The sequence below is a fragment of the Amia ocellicauda genome, chromosome 8 (genome assembly GCF_036373705.1).
Source record: "Amia ocellicauda isolate fAmiCal2 chromosome 8, fAmiCal2.hap1, whole genome shotgun sequence".
Lineage (NCBI taxonomy): Eukaryota > Metazoa > Chordata > Actinopteri > Amiiformes > Amiidae > Amia > Amia ocellicauda.
This window is the reverse complement of record NC_089857.1, coordinates 18624192-18641201: the sequence shown is the minus strand read 5'-3', so window position 1 is coordinate 18641201 and position 17010 is coordinate 18624192. Positions and strand designations below refer to the sequence as shown.

The 17010-nt window shown below is 38.2% G+C and overlaps 1 protein-coding gene across 3 annotated transcripts in view; it reads right to left on the bottom strand.

The window, feature by feature from the left end:
• ctif (CBP80/20-dependent translation initiation factor) overlaps positions 1-16707 on the bottom strand; it is a 118512-nt gene extending 101805 nt beyond the window's left edge. For all 3 annotated transcript variants that reach the window (XM_066712259.1, XM_066712261.1, XM_066712260.1), the window contains exon 1: positions 16565-16707. The gene's annotated coding sequence lies outside the window, so the exon portion shown is untranslated. The remainder of the gene's footprint in view (positions 1-16564) is intronic.
• Between the last annotated feature and the right edge of the window lie 303 nt (positions 16708-17010).

The following is a 17010-nucleotide window of genomic DNA, read 5'->3' as shown; positions in this document are numbered from 1 at the left end:
CAGTGTTCACGCCATGACTTCAAATGAACCCGTTCAGACGCCAAGATGGAGGTTTTCTGCACATACTTTTGTGCTCATAATAATTATCTTCAGATTTTTCAGTTAGAAACATGCATACAACATTCAGATACACTGAAATACAGAAGGTATCAAGAACATACCAAAATGTGTGGTATAAAGGTAGTGGTATTGTGGCGGCTGAGTTATGGCCAATGACAGCCATAGTGTCATTAGCCCCGGTGAAAAGAACGGTTGAAAAACATTATATGAACGTTCATTGTACTTAAGGAGGCCAACATTATTGAATTAATCAATTATCTGTGTTTTATTACACTTTACAAACTAATTGGATGCCTTGTATCGTGTTGTTTGCTTATATTCCCGCATTTGTGACGTAAGAATTCTTGAAGTGGGATAAATCGGGGTCTTTGTGGTAGTTCAATTGCACTGCACATATTTTAAACAGTGTTTTAATTTACTGCGTCAAAGTATTTCCATGCAGAACTTCTCTTTTAGCACAGATTTCCGCAGATATGCGCAAAGCTCTAGAATTCCAGCGATCCCATTGGTGGAGACGCGCAGATCTGCACAGAACTGCGGAAATCCATGCTACACAAATGCAACCATTGTTAGCCAATCACAGACAAGAAATAACAAATCCCACCCTCTCGTCAATCTTCATTACAGCTACATAGAGAGCCAATCAACAGTACAGGGTTTAAAGCTACATCAATTCATACTTTTATTTTATTTTTTAAACTATCAAATGTTAGATTCAAATCGACTTTTCGGTCTCATCCCTACTTTGGATAGCGGGAATGAGTTATTTTTCTAGTTATTATTGTTTTTGTATTCATATCTATAGTGCATGTATTATGATAAGACATGTCTTACTACCTATTTGTTGCCTAGATTTCTCTTTCTATCAACATTTAGACCAAGTGGATAAACTAGAATTAATCATTGCACACAAACTAAACAACAATCAAGAGTAAAATGTCACACTAAAGAAACTTCAGCTAAACTGACTTCTCTATGCGTCAAAAAGACACCAAAGGTGACCTTATGACAGCTGTTGTACAAAAAAAAAAAAAAAAAATCTCCCTTAGAACAATTTGTGCCCCCACTGCAAACACAGAATCCTGAAGGAAACACTTTTTGTATTAATCAGAACTATTGCTCTGGGTATAATTGAATGTTGTCCTTACATTACCTTTCATTTGATGGTTTCATTAGATGGAAACAACCACATCGTTTTACTACAGATGATTTCTCAGTACTGTGAAGTACACCTCAATTTGCATTACCAAAATACTAAAAAGTAGTTGGTTTTATACAGCAGGTCCATTATTATTTGGACCTGCTGAATATTGTGTTCATTCTATGTACATTCCACTTTACTTCACTAAAGGAAATGCTCCATTTATGTTCATTAAATGACACTTGGAGCAAAAGTTCACTAAAAACACAACAATTATAATTTGTGCAAATCATAAAAAAAATGGAAGAAATACAAATACTGTGGCTCTCTCCTGCAAATGTGCACATCTTATTAAAAGTATCAGAATATTTTAAAACTAATCTCTATCAACAGATAGACTTTACCCACCCAGCCTTTCGGAGGACATGGAGAATGTCAACTGATCTTTTCATGACCAACCAAATAGATTTGCTGATACTCAGGAATATATTCTGAAATTTGTCCCATCGAACGTTAACAGAGTAAATAAATCTGTGTACTTGCTGTGAAAGAATACAGCACATCTGTGTTTAGCAGCTGTCCCAACACAGGTTGAACATGCCTAGTGCAGAAGAGAACAGCCTAGCTTGTGTCAATGAATGGTGTGATACCGAGGATCTTCTGTGTGGCTAAAGGTAGCAAAGTCTTCAAATAATTTCAGCAGTGCAACCTACTGATTCAACAGTTTCCAAATCCTTTGGAAACCCAAGGGTTTGTTTGGGTTTGTCTGGCATCCCTTGTAGACCCATACTGTACATGTCGGGTCTTAATTTAGACAGTCCACAAGGGGTTTACACTATAGTGAAAAACCAAGGTAAAATACTGACTAAAGATTTTTCAAAGGTATCTTCAAAATACAGTGTAAACCAATCACAATCTGGTCACATTAGGAAAGTGTAATTATCCACTAAACAGGAAGTGGTACAAAGCCAAATTTGACAAGATGGCCTTTGTAAAGAATGCAGACCCACCTCCACATGGTGAGGAAATAATCATTACAGAACACATGCTGCACAAATAAATGAATGGCAGTGCATGGTAATTTCAACTGTAATTGAGCACCACTCTTTCCTTCTGAAGTACAGCATTACCAAAACGTCAATAACAGCAACGTCCTAAACATCTATTATGAATACCATTTAATGATTATTAGTGATTCATAGTTGAATAAGGACACACTTGTAAATCACTGAGCCTGACTTCATTATCTCTGTTGCAGAAAAAAACTAAGCAAGTAAGTTTGCCAGAATGGCAGTGATAATGGACAGAGGAACCAGAAAGATCAAAGTATTTTATTTTCTTAAAAATACTGACATTCATTCAATATATTTCTGTGATGTTTGAGGGGTCTTAAAAAAAAAAAACAATTGCTCTTCGATATTAATTACTGGCAGTGCTTATTTAGGATGCATCTTATTCAATGAACCCAAGTAAGTGAGGAAGTAAGGAAGGATCATAGACTGAAATAGCTCCTTCTATAATTTAATTTGCACAGGGAGAATGGTGATACTCTATAGCTACAAGATAGATTAACCGACTAAACATTCATAGACATTTTAGGAAGCTAAACTCTTCACAATGCAAAGAATCTGATATTGTGCATTGTATGTTTAAGGTAGCACATTTATGGGATTTGGCAGTTGGACAGCCACAGTACAGTAGGGTCTAAACATATTAGCGCAGTAAATCTTCACACTGAAGCTCAGATTCCCCACAATGCTGACGGTGAGCCAAAGAACGTCATGACCATATACGAACAGAGCAAACCGTTAGTCTGAAAAACCCGGGGGGAGGAAGCACACAGCTTATTCTCAGCTCTGTATTGACTTTGACCCGACCCAATTTTATAGATTCATTATATATACTCTTCTAAGAAGTTGCATTGTCTGTTGTGCACTCAAACTGAGTTTTATTCCTATGACTGAAGGAGATGGGGACTTTATTATCAGAAATAGCCATCACTTGATCGGGTCAGAATGCTGAATTCCACCATAAAAGAAGCAGAAGCCACAATGCATTTGGTGACATGAATAAAGGATTTCAGAGAGGAGAGACCTTGTAAAAAGTGCACATACAAACATCTCGTAGCAACCACTGCTATTGAATACTTTAATAAAGCTGACTTCAAAATGTCAAATTTCTCATTATAGTAATTCCTTATGGTAAAACTAAGCACATTTGTGTATACAAGGCCAATTACTCACCTGAACACAACATATGTCCCACATTACTGTCTGGTTTCTGTATTTATTTAAAAGCACACAGGCAGTTTCCACTGACCTAACTGTCCGGGGCAATGTAGGACCAAATTACATTTAGTTGCATAGTGCTTAGAAAGTGCTTCCTTTGTTCTTAATACTATAATTACAGTTACTAAAATTGGTAATATGTACTAGTATTTCGTAATTGGTATTATGCACCATCACAGTCTAATTAGTAATTATGTACAATAACACTGTAATTATATACCATATCAAACAAAATGAAAAAGCATGCTTTCATGTGGGGTTGGTACAAAATGTTGTATTTTAAGTATTTACTGATACCAGCTTTCTAACATCTGTACAATATTTATATACAGAAAATGCAGCAATGTTGTACTCGGTGGATACTGAGGATGAATCAAATAATTTACCTTGAAACAACATGGCATGTTATTCAGGACAGATGTAAATCCTGCATATAAAAAAAAATACATATTAACTAGCTAATGATCAAGAATAAACTACCCTATATTATAAACAGTTACAATGGCTTTAATTGAAGATATTCTGAAGCTAAACCATCCAACTAACATGCACTGCCTTTTTTTGGAAGGTTTTTTTTTTTTTTTTTTCCCTCCTCCAATCTTTCTCACTTCTAAGTCTGCTCTGATTCTATAAGGACTCCTTTATGATCCTGTTTGTCTGCACTGTACTCTCTGCAAACAGCAGGGCCCACACCGCATTGTTACGTGACCGGCTCTTGAGCACTGCGCCGGCTCTACCGTCTGTGCTCTTCTGACAACAACTTCTGTTTACCAACAGCGCTTTCCATAACGCCCACGGGTCCGACCACATTTCGGAAATATCCCTCTAATGACACCACAATCATACACTGCCGTTCAGCACGACCCAATAGAAATGTCAAGGGTGTGCCGGTGAAGACAGACAGTATTGTGTGCCAAGGAGAATAAGGATGGGTCCCAAAATATAAACTTGGAGAGGCATACAGGTGGGAGACAAGGCAGAGTGAAAAGCTACTGCACAACACGTTGAGTCTCATCAGAAGTCAGATGCTCAGTAAGACCAGGGTGCGTTAGTAAACAGACAGAAAAGTAAAGTAAAGAGCTTCAGGCTGCTGCTAAAAATGGGAGAGCAATATGAGGCGTTCTTCACTATTAACCATAAAAAGCCAACCAGAGGCCTTGTGTTGTTGTGGTTAATAACATGGCCTTTTAAACTTCAAAGTGAGGACCTTCCTTGCTCCACTGTGGATGTTATCACACTGCACACATTGTAGGTCTGTTTAAGTCTCTAGTGTAACAGGTTGGATGAAGCTTGTTTGCCTGAAGCTTAAATAATATAATTCTTGCAGCGCACCATTACCCGCTTCTCCTCTGATCTAACTGTGATGTCATGCCAAAGTCCACTGTAGATGCTGCTCTTCAGTGCAGCTCATGGTCAGCTAGGGTTTGGTGTGCAAACTCTGTTGAGATCCTAGTTTGGAATGAAAAGCAAGACATAACTGTAGACACTTGTGAGCAACAGTATTTTTATTAGCATGCTGTGGTCATTGGTTTTGCATCTCCTGTCATGAAACCCTGCGCCAACCCTCCAATTATTTTGATCCAGTTTGGCACAGCATATCCAATCATTTTTGATCCTGGAGTTTCTTACTAACTGAAGACATGTCAGAGATCTACATGCCATTTAAAACAGTGAATGTTAGGAAATACATTATTTGGCACAGGCCGGATTAAAACTTTTGCTAGAACTTTTTCATTGGCATCAGTTCCCTTCTGATTCTTAATTCCTTAGCTGTATTTCAGTGACTTTGTCCATGTGACCCCTTCATGTTAACCACAGCTCTACAGAGGTGGAAACATTTTTGCTTTAAACAAAACAATCACATTTTTAAAGCCAGGAGTCAAAAACAGAGTACAGAAGCGAATATACCTGTACTGCTTAAACAGTCATTAATCGCTGTCACACCATCTAGGACGCATGTATTAAAGATAAGAGAATGGGGTCTGCATTTTTCTTTTCTCTATTCCTTCAAAAAGAAAAAGAAAGCCAATCTAATTTCCACAATAAGAAAATCTACAGGCAAACCTCTGAAGTAATCCCATTGTGCAGTACTAATGAATGTCTTGTGAACACTAAATTAAAGTCTTCATGCTCCAGTATCTTCAAACTCTTGAGGTGAAAAGCACTTTACAGCATTGTGCATGAATGGTTATGGCATATCTGTTGCTTTTATTGTTGTTTGTATTTCAGTAAGGTGAAAAAAGGTGTCTCAGGATAATGCTTGCCTGTAGCTAGGAATCTTGTACAGCACTATAGAGGACTGTTAAGAGGCAGAGAGAGGCCCAATGTCTCAGTCATTGCCTCAGGACTACCTTCAATGCTTCAGACCCCCGTTGTGTGAGTCCTTACCAAGAAGAGGGCTACCAGATGTCAGCCCTCAACACTGAGCTTAAACTAGCTGCAGGACCTGATATGGAGGACCTTGCACGAGCTAAGACTGCTCACGTTTCATTGTTCGGTAGTGCAAGGGCCGACACGATGCAAATCAAAGAGCTGTCTGCACTTGCGTTTCACTCTTACAGCTATGTCAATAAATATATAAACACCTAAGTTCACTTAGGAGTGAGCAACTCTGTAAAAGTCTGGTCGTTCTTTATTTTATTGGAAATAACAGCACTATACAGCATGATTTAGTAGCATACACTGATGTGAGCTGAGACCAATTACAAAGGAATGCCTTAAGCAGAACAAGGAACTGTGCTTGTCTGCTGGTTTGAAAAGAGGCGATGCACAGAATATACACAGCAGAGTTATTGCAACTAACAGCCAGCACTGAAGTAGGACGTTTGACAGTGTGGATCGTTTGCTCCAACACACAGCCAATGGATTTGATGTCGTGTCTGACCTAATCTGTGAGACAGTTCAGAGATGGTGCAAAACCCATCTAAACAGCATCTGCGACTGGGAAGTCCTGTTAGGGACTAGTTGGCAGGGATTAAAAGGCACCCTGCCAAGTACATGGAGTAATGTGGTAAGAGATGTAGTGGGCAAGTGAGTCTCGAGTTCACCTGAAGGTGGGAAAGTAATATAGCTGTGTTTCATGAATAAAAAGAAATTGAAATTCAACAGACAATTATTAAGAGGGATTCTTATTCCACCACACTATTTCAATCGTGGTGCATGTGCTAAATCTCAGGGAAGTTGAATTAAATCATTTTCATTCTTGTGGGACACAATACAATCGATACACAGCAAGAAAGATAGCATTCATATAAGGAATGCGAGAGGATGAGCAGGACAGTTTCTCATCATCAGGATATATAATTCATTCGGATATGTGTTTACCTGATATAAAGACAACCCTGCCGTTTCTCAGGTTTTTGCAGCCTTTTGCTTATGTACAGCATTGAAGAAAAAATATTTTACTGAAAAACAAGCATTTCAAAAATACGGTTCAGTAAATTCTCAAAATGGTTCATCGTGGTTTATGAATGTTGGTGTGAACAAGGGTAGGGAGGAGGTTTGTTTACAGAATTAAATGTTTTCCTATTGTACGTCTATGTGCAGGTTGTTTCTGTTAAGCTGTGACTTGCCAAGAATCATTCTAGGAAAATCTGCCAAAGACTGATGGAAGACGAACTAATTTCCATCGAGATATTGTTCCCTCTCATGCTGTCACTGCACTTCACTGGCATGACATCCATGACATAATTTAACTGTAAAATATTAACTTTCTTCTCTTTCCTTCCACCAGGTAATGAAACACTAATAAAAATGACAGATTGGAATCTGGCCCACAAATACAACAGAAACTAACTCCTTCAAGAATTTCCATTGTATTTTTCATCAAGATTATCGCGAGAGACTTAGCTTTCTGTATCAATCTGTACTACCAGGCACCACCTACACTTTGTGGTATGAGAAGTAGTCTTAATGGCACAAACTGTAATGTATAAAGCTCTTCTGCCAACCTCTGGACTGTCCATATAATTACTGTAATGAAAGAAATACAAACAAACATGAATGTTAATACACATAATAAAGTTCACAATCTTGTATTGTGAATGAAAAAATACACAAATAACAATGCATTTTATAAGCTGTTACTATACTGCAACATAGTATTGTTTTATACTATAATAGTTTTATTCACACCAAATAAATAATAAACCTACATTTACAAAGACTCAACAAAGCATGGCCACTGTGGGGGTGACTTAGAAATGAAGAATATATTTTTTTTTTATTATTTTCTCGAAAGCAGCAATGTCACACTATACTGCAGCACACCTTACCAATACAGCTTGAAGACATGACTCATGGGAAGTCGAGTAGAGAGAGGAAAAAATGCTTTCTCCAACAGATCCAGGCTCATGAGATGACAATATACACAATGCTTAAATAAACACTTCAACTTTGTCTGTCATTCTAAAATGATCACTGGTCAAATCCACAAAGACGATATTATGCTTTAAATTAACGCCTACTGACATTATTTAGGGGGAAAAAGATAATTAATGTTTTGCATTCAAGTGTCAGGATGACAAGGGGTAGTGATGCAGAAGAACGTGGGGTCATATGTTGTGAGGCAGAAAAATTATAAAAATGTTATTTGGTTTTCAATCACGGTTGACTGCTCATTGCATACTGTAGCTCAGTGTTAAAAGCTTTATAATGCATTCTGAGGCCAAACAATTAGACATTTACCACAGTTCTGTAAGACCTATTGGGCATGCAACATTGCTGATATTTAACAGACTTTAGGATTAAACATATAACAATACTCTGTGTACCTCAAGCACTTGCAGGTCTTCAGAGACACAGATTATATATATACACACACACACACACACACACACACACACACACACACACACACACACACACACACACCCCTTTCAACTAACCTAGGTCTGGGACCATCAAGGACTATGGTTACAGGGACAGAAGGTCAAGCAAAACCCTTATGTAGTTGGGTGTATTCAATTATTAAGACCAACAGAGAATGTTATGAAAGATCAGGGTAATTCATAATCAGAGGCAAGTCTATATATTCTATAGCTTATACAAAAAATGCAAATGCTTTATATTAAATCCTCATTCCTGCCAGTACCCTTTCTGGAGTTTCTGATTTTCTTGGTTGCAAACCAGTAAAACATTTTACAATCGAAACATATCCATGTAGAATTTCCCTCTCTGTGAAATCAAAGAATGCCATTTTGTAATGTGATTTTTATTACCAAAGTCCATGATTTTGTGGTTTCACTTATTATATTAGGATGAAATCCAGCGATCCTCCCTCATTTTGGGAGTGGCAGAGGCTAGAAACAAGCTCTCAACTAACTAACCCCATCACCCTTCTCCTCTACAGTACCCTGCTAGTGCAGAACATTTTACTTAAACACATTAATTGCTTTAACCACAAAAAAAGGAAATTCTGGTTTCAAAACCACCACATCTAAGTTTCGCCAAGTATGTCACTGCCCATTAAATACATTTTACCGTAAAAAACTGTCAAATGCTCTCTAGCTTTTGCCCACAACTGAATCCAACTGCAAAAGCATTCCTGTACAAAAAAAAACAAAAAACAATGAAGCCTGATGTACTAATCCCATTCAAGTATTTCAACCCACCAGTAACAAAGGCAAGTTTTAGAAAACAAAGAGGACTTTATCTTTGCATTTTGTAATTAATATACATTTGAATTGGGAGGTCTTTGTGCTTTCTTTCATTCCTGAAACTGTGCATTTCCATTTCAAAGAGGATGAAAACTTTGGGTACTGAATACCCAGAAATGTACATCTTTCATTTAAAACAAAAAAAACTTTGCCTCAATTAAAGTACCAAATGAAAAAGCTAACTATGCTACATTAAACCTGCAAGAAAGGGAAGTATATTTGCCAAAATGTTCATTGCGGCTCTTAACATCAAAATGGTTCAGGAATACGGTAGATGTGATCCACTCCATGATGAAAGGGGTGGTGATGACAATGGGGTGCATTGTTAGCCTGGTTTGACCTGGTGGGGTATTCAGAGAAGGGGAGTAAAGGCCAGGCCTGGTGAAACTGTGCAGTCCTTCCTCACACACAGAGCCCCCTCATTGTCACACACTTTATGGCGTCTCTGAGGGAATTGTCCGGGTTATCCCTACCTGATGTCCTAAAGGCAGAAGAACCCATCCAAAACTGAAAATAAATTAGTTTTGTACCATTTTGGGACTGAAACTATTTTTCAGGCATTTTGGAGGACTGACACAATTCTCTCCAAGGACCCCAGTTCAATAAGCAATGGCTGGCACAAAAATAAATAAGCACTCTGCAGAAATAGGGGGGTGGGGGTAAAATCTGCTGGTTAGGCCTTGATTAATTCCTGTCTATCAGAACCAGTGCTCAGGATGCTTATTCAAATGATTTCAGGTAAAGAGATCTGAGCATGCAAGCCCAGCTGTTAAGATTGCAATGATGGACTAAATACACTTATAATTTCCCTAGACAGCTTCCCAACAAGCCACAAGCTAACACCTTACAAACTGCCCTATTAGTGCACTAACTAAGGCCCGTGAGATTCCACTCCCAGTGCCTTTCAGTTAACAAGTTCAGAGATTGATTAGAGTGAGTAAATATAGAGTAAATATTGGTAATAGTAGTCAATGAATCGTAAACAGGAAAGTAAACCTTAAAGTAGACTAAAATATTTGCTTTCCATTTCTGAGGAAGATGTAGGTTACAACAGGTTCTTGCTGATTGACACTGGTCACATCACCCTTCCCAGGTGATTATGCCCATACTTTATTAGACAGCATTAAAAACAGCTAGTTGCCGTAAGCGCATTACTGGCACATATCTGTCATGCTTTGGACATATAAATAATGGAGTTTCAACATTTCCAAATGTCCAGTCTGGACAAAGAGTATATTAGGTATTTAGGGAGTTAAGGTCAATATTACTGAACTTATGACCATACCTGACAGGAGATTTTGAATTTTAGTGGTTATATAATATTAAGAAGGTTAATTAATTTGAAAAACATAATATAGTAACAACACAAAAGATAAGCACTATTGGGAATTTAAACAACTAAATATTAGGGGCTTATTTTCACTTAATGGTCCAAAACAAGGCCAATATTAGTACAAGGCTAAGGTGACAAACTATAGCTGACAGAATGTGAACTACTGTGAAACTTCACCTTTCAGATTGCGTCCAGCAAGTAAAGGGTGACAATCCATACCTTTCAGCCTATATTTACATAGTAAGAGATTGTTTTGTCAAAGATCATTTGAGTATCTTCTTCAGTGTTCATTTCATTCATCCATCCATCCATCCATCACAAAGGTTCCATACAACGTCAAGGACGAGCTATCGTTTTTCTTTTTTTTTTTTTTTCTTTGTCTGAACTCAAGGTTACTGCCTCACCCTCTTGAAAGTTGTACTTCATCTAGAGTCCAGGATTCAGTGATCCTCAAAGACAATGCTAACAGGCAACATAATGCTACAGTTAGGTCCATAAATATTTGGTCTGTGACACAATTGTCATAATTTTGGCTCTGTATGCCTCCACTAAAGATTAGAAAGAAAACAATCAAGATGTGCTTTAAGTGTAGACTTTCATCTTTTACATTATTTGTCATTTAGCAGATGCTCTTATCCAGGGCGACTTACATTTGTACCCATTTATACAGCTGGGCATTTTACTGGAGCAATCTAAGTGAAGTACCTTGCTCAAGGGTACAACAGCACTGCCCCACCTGGGATTTGAACCCACAAAATCCAGAGCCCTCACCACTACTCCACAGTGCTGCCTAATCTTGGTAACAAATCCTTTGCAGTCAATGACTGCCTGAATCTGGAACCCATAGACATCACCAGATGCTGGGTTTATTCCCTGGTGATGCTCTGCCAGGCCTGCACTGCAGCTGTCTTTAGTTCCTGCTTGTTCTTGGGGTGTTTGGCCTTCAGTTTTGCCTTAGAAATCAAAACAAACCAATCATAGAGAGAGCAAAAACATTAGGTGTGGCCAAATCAACTATTTGCTACATTCTTAAAAAGAAAGAACATGCTGGTGAGCTCAGGAACACCAAAAGGCCCAGAAGACCACGGAAAACAACTGTGGTGGATGACAGAAGAATTCTTTCCCTGGTGAAGAAAAAAGAAGAGAAGGAACTGCTCATGATCTGAAGCATACCACCTCACCTGTGAAGCATGTTATGACATGGGCATGTATGGCTGAAAAGGAAACTGGTTCCCTTGTATGTATTGATGATGTGACTGCTGACAAAAGCAGCAGGATGATTTCTGAAGAGTTTAGGACTATATTATCTGCTCAGATTCAGCCAAATGCTTCAAAACTCAATGGATGGCGCTTCACAGTGCAGATGGACAATGACCCGAAGCAAACTGCGAAAGCAACCCAAGACTTTTTGAAGGTGAAGAAGTGGAATGTTCTGCAATGGCCAAGTCAATCACCTGACCTGAATCCAATTGAGCAGCATTTCACTTGCTGAAGGCAAAACACCCCAAGAACAAGCAGGAACTAAAGACAGCTGCAGTGCAGGCCTGGCAGAGCCAGGGAAGAAACCCAGCATCTGGTGATGTCTATCAGTCCAGACTTCAGGAAGTCATTGACTGCAAAGGATTTGCAACCAAGTATTGAAACTCACATTTGAATTCATGATTATGTTAGTTTGTCCAATTACTTTTGAGGCCCTAAAATGGGGGGACCACATATAAAACTGGGTGTAATTCCTACAACGTTCACCCAATTTGTATGCAACTACCCTCAAATTAAAGATCTACAAGATCTAAAAGTCTACACTTAAAGCACATATTGATTGTTTCCTTTCTAATCCATTCTGGTGACATAACGAGCCAAAATGATGACAACTGTGTCACTGTCCAAATATTTATGGACCAACTGTATTTTCTTCCGAAACCCATGTGTCACAGAGAGGTTTATCAGCAGAGCGCCTGGTAGGCTACAGGGGTCCCCATCTGCATCTCGGCCGAAAGGAAGGACTCTCCATCACCCTAAGGGCAAGCACAGTGCTGTAAGCAAGACGTATACGGCCTACCAGCCCATCCATCTTCAGTGTGGTTGACAGAAGCAGAGACAGATGGTGGAGCTTACTTAATATTTTAACTAGTTTTCCGAATGAGTGCACAAAGCAATAATTGGCAATGTGTATCAGTTTTGACTTTATTCAGTTTATCTGTGCATAAATAAAAGGAGGCAGCTTGTGTGCGATGAGATACCGTTATAAAGGCATTCATATCTCACTGAGGTGTCTGCTTGTCCTTGGTTAAACTGCATCGTCTCTCTATTATCAGCACACGCATGCAGTAAAGATAAATCCCACACAATGTTCACCCACTGAGAGATGGCTTCCTAGGACAGCATTCCTTTAACGTAATTCAGGGAGAACTTAATGAAAGACTATACCGTTTGGATGACCTGACAATTAAACCATTAAAAACCCTCACAGACAAAGAATACAATAGTAAAATAGAAAAACCTGGAAGGAATATTACAAAAACAATGAAGATACTCTTCCAATTCATCCTAGGAGATTCTTCCAAAGCATTATTGTTATTTAATTGAATGAATTAACTGAATGAATTTAAACACATAAAATGTCATTTTATTTCAGACAAATGTACCTCTTTAAAACAAATGAATGCCACTATAATTGAATTTAAGGAAATGTATTGTTTATCTCATCATAATATCATTAAAATATTGCAAACGTTGCTATAGGCATATTTACTGACTTTCTAAATATTTGCAATTTCAATGTGACTCCCTGCTTAAATAAATAAATAGGTTTAAATAAAATAAAAAATCCCTTAATAAATAGTGATTCTAAAATGCATATTATGATCTGTATTGCATCCAACTAACAACATGAAAATGACTAAAAATATCCATAGAACTGCCTACGGTATGCAATAAGAACAAAACCATAAAATCAATTCTGAGAGGCTGCTATTAGCGAAGCAGTTCAGGTGAATCATATATTTCCACATCCAAGCTTCAATGTTTTGAACAAGAAAAAACACTGATGCATCTTCAGATCGTCATGACGTTGGATACATTGAAGGTTATAATGGGATATGTTTCCATGCTTTACCATGAGAAACAACATAATGAAAACAAATCAAATGCTTTAAATGACACAAAAAACAACAGTTGTAATAGCCCTAATACCGCCGGACAAACAATGGAATACCAGACGTGTGAGCAGAGAAAACCGATTACTAACACAGAGTTCAACTTACATTTTTCATTTGCAAAACCTGGGCTAATTCTGTTTTTTAACACACACTAACCACTTTTCATGAGGACAAAAACAAAGGAAATAAGACTCTTAATATACCAGAAGGCTTGTATAGAAAACATTTCCAACAAACCCCATCAGCACTGTCAAACCAACACTGGATGATAAAGCTATGGAGTTCTTTCATCAATGGTATAACCACCATAACATCACAAACTAGCCTTTCAACACTAGCAAAACTTGACTAATGAGTAGCAGACAAAGGGAAGCCTCTTAACATGAAAAATAGTTTGCACTAACTAGGTCTATCTGCAGTTTTCATTGTTTTGTGTTGTTTACCAATCCATCATCAATCTGTGAACTCTTTGAAGGCAAGGATCAGATCTGTCATCATAGAGCCTAATTTAGTTACAATAATAATACTAATTCTACACACTGTTGAGAAGGTAACAACTTCACAATAAAAATCGTCTACAAATGACAGGATAAAAAGTTGTTCATCTTTTTATCAGGTGCTGCAAATTAACATCAGCTTTGATAATTCAACTGAAGAGTGGACTTGAGCAGAACATGCATTATCCGTGAGAGGAAATGAAAAAAATTATTAAATTATGATTGGACTATAAAATGTTTCAAATGAACACATTAACCACCAAATATCACGTTCTAATAAGGCAAGGTCCCATTCCCCATTCAGCAGATGCAGCACAAAACATGCCTACTTCAAATGTATCAGAACCGAGGCAATCATATTTGATGGCAATGCACACAAAAAGGACTCTAATGAGATTATATGCAACATTTTCCTTCCCATATGCAACGCCAGTCTACAAAGCACAGTAAATGTAATTAATTGTACAAAGCATTCAGAATTAAAAAACATCATAGCAGGCACCAAAAGGGAGTTTCACATCCATTATAATCATCATAGCATAGTCTTGCAGAAAGACTGGTGAAGAAAAGGGTAAATTGGGGATCACAAGGAGCACTCAGCGAAAGACAAGAGTGTGGTAAAATGTTTTGTTTGTTTGTAGTATTCCCAGAAAGCTGACTGGGATGAGATCTCCTGAATACTAAATCATACTAAACTTCAGTAAATTAAGATGGGCATCGAGCACAAGTATTTTATTTGCTCAACTGAAGAGGGAAAAATATTAGTTGCCAGAAGAAAAAAAAAGAAACATCAGCACACTATCAGCATTGATAACACATTCATCAGCAATCAACAGCCATTAATAACAGTCTAAGAAGGATAATATATCTGTATAGCAATATAATAACTGTTGTGTATTTATACAAATTATGGCTGAAAATGTTTCACAGTCAATGCATATTAAATACAAAAAGGGGAACCAAAAACTGCTGAATTATCTTAAGAGTTATGCTGCTGCTCACCCATGGTATATTGGGGAGGAATTCATATCTTTAGAACAACAGTAATAGTTTAACCCCTATACACAACTTTATGAATTTATTGTTACAATCTAAGCTTTTTAATTAAAATGAACATCAATAGTCATAACCTATTCATCTCTCCATGGACTCTCTATACGTGGCAGAACGACACCATCCTCCCAGATGGACTGATTCTGCACTCTACTTCCTTTCCCCTGTTTGTATCCCAGTTGTGACACAGGAAACTATTGTGCAGCACATGTATTTGTCGGGAGACACTTTTACAGACAATGTGAAAGGTTCATGTTTGTCCTGTGAACCGCACCCATTTTTATAACCACACGTTTTAATTAGCAGCATGTGCAAAACCCGTCAAAATCAGCAGCACGCAATGAAGGAGCATGGTCAGTATGGACAGATCCGGGTGGCTCTCCGTTTAATAAAGGTAAATAGGGAATGCAAGTGCAAATACGCCAACTTCTTTGTATAACACGATGCGGCTATATTATTGTCTTTACTGTTTTGGAGCCTTTTTGTGAAGAACAGCTGTGAAGAAGAGGCAAAGACTGATTTAATATGTCGATGCATTGTCTCTGACTGAAGGAATTAAAATAACATGCAAGCAAGCAATAACCATATGCGAACTGGGGAGCATATAGTTAATGACACAGCTTCTATAGATTACATGACACATGATTTAGGGGTTCAGATCAAGGACAGGCTTTAGCACATAACATATAAGCACCAATGCATAATATTGACAATAGAGCACATATTGCAGGCTGGGAAAAGTGCAAGTAACAAAGTGTAGTTAATCACACGTTGGGAAAAATGACCACATCTACGTCCGGCCTACCAGCAGAAATGCCTGCTTCCCCGCCCCGCCTAACATGGGATCGTCTAAATACTACGAAAGATAAAAGGCATCAATTTACCTAGAATTCAATCATATGCCTCTTCGTTAAGCAACGTATTTATGACCTTAATCCCCGGAAAACCATTCAGTTACAACCAAATCACTGCAGCAGGCAAGTTTGACATCTATTTAGATAACTAGTCCTACTAGAGTAGTAGTGTATCAGTAATGCAGAGGTCTCTAACGCAAGGTCTTTTCGTCTGCAGGCTGCATGTCAGCAGGTTTAAAACAATGCACCCGTTATCCTGTCCCGAACATAATTGTCACCAGATTAATATGCGTGCAATGTACACAATTGATCTGTCTTACAAATTATCAGAAAAGAAAAACAGCCAGACTGTCAATTTCTATTGAGCCCATCTGGCAGCAAACCGCAACTACAAGTTGCACAAAATCCAACCCACTGCCTAGGACTGATCTCACACACACACTAAACACAGTAAACACTTTCAACAGCCGGCAAGGAGGCTTTTAAACTGATCCAACTCGCTTATTAACACACGTGTCCTCACCGAAGTCTGGGATTCAGGTTGATGGGGAATCCGGGATCGCCTCCTAATTTATAATCCCTGGCTGCAGTGTCATGGGTCTTCGCAGGGGTGTATTTTTGCGGAGGAAAATGTGTTCAGGAGGAAAGATGATGTCCCTGACACACAGGGGGAGAATGCAGGAATGTGACGTTGAGTCCGGTTGCCGGCAGGACACGTGCATAGGAAGCGGGGGATTCTGGGAAGTGTAGTTCGCTTGTCGGCCGTAGCCTACATTTTACAAGTGATTTTATGATATTTTATATTTAACAATTTTTTTGGTGACATATTTCGTAATAAAACTGACTTGGGCCTTACATCCAACATTCACTTCCTTTTTATTTATTTTTCTCTCAGTACACCCATTGTAGGATTGAGGTATAATGCAAAGTCAGCTACAGCTTATGGATTCACATAATGCAGGGCCTCAA